This window comes from Myotis daubentonii, chromosome 2, assembly GCF_963259705.1.
Source record: "Myotis daubentonii chromosome 2, mMyoDau2.1, whole genome shotgun sequence".
Classification (NCBI taxonomy): domain Eukaryota; kingdom Metazoa; phylum Chordata; class Mammalia; order Chiroptera; family Vespertilionidae; genus Myotis; species Myotis daubentonii.
In genome coordinates, this window is record NC_081841.1 from 60,407,286 (window position 1) to 60,415,490 (window position 8,205).

The following is an 8,205-nucleotide window of genomic DNA, read 5'->3' on the forward strand; positions in this document are numbered from 1 at the left end:
CAGTTCTAAACCTGGCCCTCACCCTAAAACCATAACCCATTCTGTAACTGCTTCCCTTACTATTAGCTAAAGTTACATCTTTATACAACAACCTAAAAGTGGTTCCCTAAAAAATATATTGGACATAATAGGAAAAGAAACGTTTCCCTAAAAAACAATTAAGTTTTCTTAATTGTTAACAAATTTTGTTTAACAAAATTTGTTCTTAACAAATTTTGGGGAAATTGTTAGAATATCTTCTCAGAGGCAATAATCAAATTCTTTAATCTCTGAAGATGTTTAAGGTCTTTCAATTTAAGATAAAAGATAACATAAAATAGTTTACTATTTAAAATAAAATATTCAAATCTCCAAATTAGAAAAGTTGTACTTTCATTTATCCAGATTTCAGACAAAGTACTATATAACACAATCTTAGCAAAAAAAACAAACAAAACAAAACAGAGTAGTAAGTTATCAAATAGTATTTTTAATATAACCTAAAACTAATCTTAATCAACTTTGTCTTTTTGTGAAAATTTAAAGTTGGAGAAAAAATTTTTTTATAACTAGAAAATTTGCAATAAAATATAGGTCCTATAAAAATACAGAATTTGAGGAAATTGCTCTTTCTTAACCTTCAAATATTTGCATAGGTTATAAAGTAATTTTTATAGCTCTAATTTTTATGCTAATATGAAATAGTAACACTTTTTATTTTAGTGCTAGAAGTGGCACATGATCTTGCTATCTAATAAATAATTTGAAACTTAGTCCAAAAACTTATTAATATAAATTTATCTTAGTAGTTGCTTTCATTTCCCTTCCCAAATTTTCTAATTGTGTTCAGGCAATGATTAATTTAAAGTCTACTGATTACTCTTTCACTAAGTAAAAACTCTTTTTATTATAGGGATTAAGATTCAACCTTTTTAGCGTATGTTGACATCAGTATTTCTTAGATTAAACTACACTTAAGTACTAATAATTTGAATCTTAGCCCTATTTTAATGCGGAAGAATATGCCAAAAAAAGGAAAACCAGTTGCACAAATCTATCTAGACTTTTTCACTTGATCATACATACTTCAAATATAACCACAGCCACAAAAATTGAAAACAATATTGTTTTAATTATTAAAGGTTCAAAATGAAATACCACTCCTACCATCTTATTTCATTTTCCAGTACTTAACAAGGTTGGAAGGAATAAAGAGACTTAGCCATTCCCTTATTCCACCTGAAGGGAATCCCTTTGCTCCCAAACCAAAAGGCATTGGATGAAACCATGCAAAGAAAGTGGATGGATTATGGCTGAGTCAGCACACACCTCTCACTGCTTTAAGAACTCTGTTCTGGCCTCCCAGCTTCTGATTCTAATCATGGCTCTCAGGCACTAAATCCATCTCCTGAAATTTTAAAGATGAGAACCACATATATAATTGATAGCTTAGCAGCAGATGCGGGCCTCACAAACAGGTCCAACAGATGAAGAGAGACATTCCTGAGATTCAGTCAACAAGCAGTGTATTGCATTCAGATGACTCTGTTTGTTGATGGGTTTCTGAAAACCCAGAAACTGTTTAGGATTCAAAATTTAATCTCTTTAAATTATGAGACCAGAAGACAGAGGCATAAAAATTCTCTGAGTTATTCAGTGAGAGCTAAGAGTTATGTTCAGAAGACAACTATAGATATAATTAAGCATAGTTTTATAAAACCTTGCAGGATTTAGATTATGTGAATTTTTCTTAAATAATTGACAAAGAGCTAGTAAAATAGAAATATGCCCAAATTGAAACAGGAATTTTTTGGGTTGAAAATGACAGGTTTTAGGAAATTTTAGAAATTAAGAGGACCATGGAAGCAGCACAGGGCTGCAGAGCAGCAGAAGGTATATTTCCATAGAATAGGGCACCTGAAAAGCTGAAACAGGTACATTTCCATAGAATGAGAGACCTGGGAACAGCAAAAGGTCTATATTTACAAAACAAAGAGAAGGAAGCCCTTCATCCAGAAGGAGAATAAGAAAGTCCAAAGCAAATAGGAAAACAGAAAGGAAGGATGGGGGCGGGAGGAGAACCTCCCATGTCCCAGGTGAGGTGAGGTTTGACCTTTCACCCCAGGAGTTACTATAGTAACCAGTCTAAGGGAATAGTGACCAATCAGTGGAGATATCAAGGCACCAAGATCTGCAGCCTTTATAAGCCAAAGGGAAAAGGAACTCAGTGGGATTCTTTCCCCCTCCCCACGTGGGAGTCCATACTGTGGGACTCTTCCCCCTTCCTACATGGGAGTCTGTACTTGTTCTTTAATAAATTTCCACCTTTGCTATACCATCTTTTGGATTCATTCTTCGACTTTGGCGGACAAAGAATCCGGGTTCCAGTCCAAAATCATGAGCTTGGAAAATTTTGCAGTTATCTCAACTAATAACAAAAGAAAATATGGAATCAAAATATGTTGAATTTGGGCAAATAAGAATGATTTTTAAAAAAATATATATTTTTATTGATTTGTTACAGAGAGGAATGGAGAGGGATAAAAAGTTAGAAACATTGATGAGAGAGAAACATCATCAGCTGCCTACTGGGGATGGAGCCCGCAGCCAAGGCACATGCCCTTGACCAGAATCGATCCAGGGACCCGTCAGTCCATTGAGCCAAACTGGTTAGGGATAGAATGCCTTTTAAAAATATAATTTCAAGAGAAAAAAAACAGAGAAGTTGACACTTGTAAAAAGTTATAAATATTCTCAAAGGGATTATATTTTTCCTTATGAAATGAGAAAAAATCAAAGTATTGTGCAAATGACTCAAAAATTAAACAATAGTTTAACATTGCATAATGTTTTTGCAGGTGAATGCATATAATTCTTCTTTTAGTAAAGGTTTATTAAAATGCTACTTACGTAGCACACACCCCTGTTATATTATAAAATTGAGCTTTATGGCTAGATAAGGCTATAGATAATTGCTAGTCTTTTTTCTCTTTCCAAAAAAAGTTTATTTTTATTATTGAATCTTAAGATGAAGATAATACTGTTCTGAAATTCTAGAATTGATTTATTACTTTCCAAATGTATACTATGATGTTAATATTTTGTGGAAATAAAGATGTAGGGAAATGTTTAGCATAATTAGAAAAACAACAACCTCCTGTTTATTTAAAATAGTAAAAACCAAGACCATTATGCAACTTGAAATACCTGGGATATTTCTTAATATTGCTAGTTTGTCATACTAATAAACCTCTTCTAAAATTTAAACCAGGGTTACACAAACATATATTGAACATAATTTTCAAAAGCCAGAACAAAGAAGAGAATATGAGATTTGTAGCTAAGAACATTTTTCCAGAAAAGCATTTATAAACAGCAAAAACAATGTAGCTACTTTTTAGACCTTATTCTCTTTCAGATTCAATGAGAAATTTAAGATATTTAGAGACTATAGGTCAATGTTCTGAAGCTATGAACATGCATGAGATCATGAAATGGAATGTATAGCATAGAGGGCTAGATGGAAAAGTACACATATTTTAGTCCAGAGATGGATGAACTGCAGGGTCAATGACCTGCAGCCTTTACAAAGGTAAGCAGCCCCTGGCAGTGGTCAGTTATGCAAACATGCATGTGGAGAGGTGTCAGGAAGCCTAGCTGATTGCATTGGGGATTGGCTATCACAGTGGTCGGCAAACTGCGGCCCCTTGAGCGTGGCTCTTCCACATAATACCACGTGTGGCCATGCAGAAACTTCGTGGCCACACTCAAGGGGCCAAAGAGCCACATGTGGCTCACGAGCCACAGTTTGCCGACCATTGGGCTATCACATTTCTCTCACCTTGTGACAGAAATTGCCTTTAGAAGCATCCGTGTACTGTTAGAGCGAGTGTGAATCCACCAAACATAGGTCAGAGCTTACCCAGTTGCAAAGGCACCGACAAAGATGTGTAAGGAGAGCAAACACGGGGTATGTGGATGAAGTAGAAGCAAAAATGTTTGGATTGGGCCATCAAGATCCTCTTCTTTTTTTACCCTCAAGATTCTATTACCTGGCAGAGTCTTAAGGCACCGGTTGTACCCACATGGCTCAATGTTTTAGGTAGAGTCACAGTGCAGTTAGATTAATGATTAACGTGAATAAAGGAACTCTAGAGCAGAAAAGCCTTCATGACATAAATGACCATATGTAAGTAGTACCAGTGCAGATGGAATAAAAGTCATAGCACTAAAATATTTACTAAAAACTGAACACTTATGAAATGAACCACTTTTCAGTCATTTCTCCTTTCACTTAACATTGAAATATACTCACTTTCTAAATAATTTACATGTAGGTCAATTTCTATTTGATTTGGATAAACTGTAGAAGTGGAGTGGATGGGGGTAGAGAGTAAAGCAACAGAAGAAAACAGCTGTACAATGAAATTGCAAATACCTAAAAAAGTTTTGGAATATTTAGAAATTTATTCAGATGGTTTCAGAGAACAGAGATTTTGGCAAATGAAAAGTTGATGATAAGACCAAATAAAGTGGAAGTAGAAAAAAATGAATATAAAAGAGGATATATCTTCAAAAGAATACTAGAGGCCCGGTGCACGGATTCGTGCACTGGTGGGGTCCCTCAGTCTGGCCTGTACCCTCTCACAATCCAGGACCCCCTGGGGATGTAGTAGAGCACAAAGCGGCAGGCGGCCAAGGAGGAGCCAGAGCCCGGGCTGGGTGCCCTACGGGAGAGGCTTGTGCAGTCACAGCTGCACTTGCCAGCCATAAGCCCAGCATCTGGCACCAGTCAGTCAGCTGAGTGGCGCTCCCACTGTGGAAGCACACTGACCACCAGGGGGCAGCTTCTGCGTTGAGCATCTGCTGATCAGTGTATGTCATAGTGACCAGCCAACTGGTTGTTCGGTTGTTTGGTCACTTAGGCTTTTACATATATAGACTAGAGTCCTGGTGCATGAAATTTGTGCATGGAAGTGGGTGTCCCTCAGCCCAGCCTGCAACCTTTCCAATCCGGGACCCCTCAGGGGATATCCAACTGACATCCTGATCCCACAGGGATCAAAGTATATTCTGTCCACAGACAATAGAAACTAAAATCTACACATCCCTCTCAGAATCCCTGTTGCAATCTGGGACCGCTGGCTTCTAACTGCTTACCCACCTGCCTGCCTGATCCCCCTAACCACTCTGCATGCCTGCCTGATGCCCCTAACTGCTTCCCTGCCTGCCTGATTGCCCCTAACCACCTCTGCCTACCTGCTTGATCTCCCTAACTGCTCTCTCCTGCCAGCCTGACCCCCTAACTCCTGGCCTGATCCCCCTAACTGCTCTCCCCTGCTGGACTGATCACCCCTAACTGCCTCTGCCTTGGCCCTGCCACTGTGGCTTTGTACAGAAGGATGTCCAGAAGATGTCCAGTCTAATTAGCATATTACCCTTTTATTAATATAGATGGTTTGGCTATCAAAAAGTCAAAGAAATTCACTGATAGAATTGTGAAATAATTTTGCAGTATTGATCAAATTGATATGAAGCTGTAAAAAATTAATGATACAAGTTTACCATTCTATCATTATACTATCATAATTTTGTCAAAGAAATACTACCCAAAAAATCTATTCTTAGTTTAGTGTTTGCATTGAAAGATAGGTGAGTGCCTAGTTATAATTTTGAGTTTATTTGTACTAAAAATAATTGTCAATTCAACTTGTGTTTGTTGTTGTTATTGTTTCAGATGAAGTCCCAATATTTAAAAAAAAAAAAGTGTTTTACCTTCTACCTTCTTATTTTTCAACTTTATTTTTTGGCCTTTTATTCTGATGTCAATTATCATTACTGTACAATAAGGAAGTTCCTGTTTATAACTTTTAAATTTAATTGGTAAGGACACAATTACATTTGATGTAGGTTTCCTTGTAATTATTTGGAATGAAAACCTGAGGCATTAATTTATATGTATTTATATTCCTGACCTTTTTTTTTTTCTTTTTAACTAACATCAACTGGCAGTTTGTTAGAAATGAAGAATATCAGGGGCCACCCCAGACCTACAAACTCAGATTTTCCATTTTAAACATATCCTCAAGGGACTCATGTGTGCACTAAAGTTTAAGACACTATAGACCAGTGGTTCTCAAATGCAGCTTTCATGCACAAAAATCATTGTTCTTGTTAACAGATGGTCATTGGTAATTTTTATAAGCTCCTCAGATGATTCCAATATTTAGCCAGTGTGTGAACCCATAACAGGTAAACTCCGTGGGGGTTAACCCACGTGCTAATTAATATGACTTTCTCAAGAGCCCAATAAAATGTCTTGGCATACATTAATGTGTTTGGCAAACCCAGAATGTCATTTCTATACTCCAAAGACATGAATTGAAACAGCATGAATTACAAGTGGTTAACTGAATCTGGGGATTTCAATTCTATAATGCCTCCCTCAGTTATATTCTAAGACAGATGCAATCATGGAAACGTAAACCCCAGTGACCACGAATAAAGCACACTGACCTAAGGCAAAGCTGACAGTGGCCTTTTCGTGATGAAAATAATAGCTTTTGTCACTCACCTTATGAGGTGAAATCAAACAAATAACTCAGAATTCTGCAAATATAAAATATTTTTTTATATAAGGATAAAACTACTATCACATCAATATTATTCCACCCAACAAAGTATATTCTGCACACAGACAATAGAAACTAAAATCTACACAACTATATATTAGCAAGGGTCCAAAGCTGGGGTTTCTTTGTTCTTGATTAATACGTGTTCCTCATTTTTCTTCTTTTTTTAAAATATATTTTTATTGACTTTTTACAGAGAGAAAGGGAGAGGGATAGAGAGTTAGAAACATCGATGAGAGAGAAACATCGATCAGCTGCCTCCTACACACTCCCCACTGGGGATGTGTCCGCAACTAAGGTACATGCCCTTGACCAGAATCAAACCTGGGACCCTTGAGCCTACAGGCTGATGCTGCATCCACTGAGCCAAACTGGTTAGGGCTGTGTTCCTCATTCTTTAGAGTACTTTCAAAATGTACAATACAAGTCACATGTGATTCTTTGTTTCCTTGCTTGGTAACCTTTTTGACTGAGGTAAATAAAATATTAATTTTAACCTAGGTTGAAATAAAATATTAATATGTGAGATTTAAAAACACCACTTAATGAATAATGCATTGATTTTAATTCAGTTAAACATTCTTGGGAAAAAGTACTCAGGATAAAACTAGTTACAGTGGGTTGTCACTGGGCTATATAACACACAAATTAATTCAAATATTCTTTATATTATAAAGCTAGCTATTTCTAAGTATTCAGACACATAGAGAGCATGGATTTTGAAGAAACTATTTTTAAAGATATCTTCTGTAAGTTTTCCCACAAGTCTCTCATCCCTAAAAATTTAGAAAATGGTTAATACAGTAATACCTAGGGCTTCCTCTCTGACATGATTTATGCTTTGCAATCATAAAATATTGTATCTAGTCAACTGAATTTTAAGCAGCTGAATGCTAGTCAGAGAATTTTATCCCACTTAGGAATGAGTTCACAGTGACAGAATATATTTCCCTTAAGAGTTCAGACATTGTCAATGAGAAAAGGCTCCCAGTCTGGGCTTGAATCTCTAAAGAAAAAGGCACTTACTGCAACTATTATCTGAGTCACTTAAAATATATGGCCCTGACTACCAGTGCCTTCTTGATTTCTCATTTCAAATATGAATTAGAGCTATTCCTCTCCCAGAAAATCTGGGAATGTTTCTTAAAGGTGGAAAAAAGCTGAAAGAACGAAAATCAATGATAATTTAATTTTTGTTGAGGGAGGGTATTATTTCCTCTGTTCTGATTTTTAAAAATCTGTTCTCACTTTAAATACCCATTCAAACAAGTCCAAAAAAATTATCTCCATACTGTTAATTTCATAAGGAAATCCTGACATTTTATGAAAATCAGAAAATAAACATTATTTCATTTGCATTTCTTTCCAGATAAACACTGTTCTAGTGGCTTGTGGAAGAAAACTGATCTTCCATTGAGTAGATCCAAGTGCCTTAAACAAAATGGATATTTATGAATAAACCTCTTAGGGCTACAGATTCATCATTTTGCTTTGTTTCTCTAAGAAACTCAGGAGAGTTCTGTGACTTACTAGCTGGGGAGTAATTCATTTATTGTTGACAGCTAGGCCCTGAACGAGGAACTGGCACAAATAA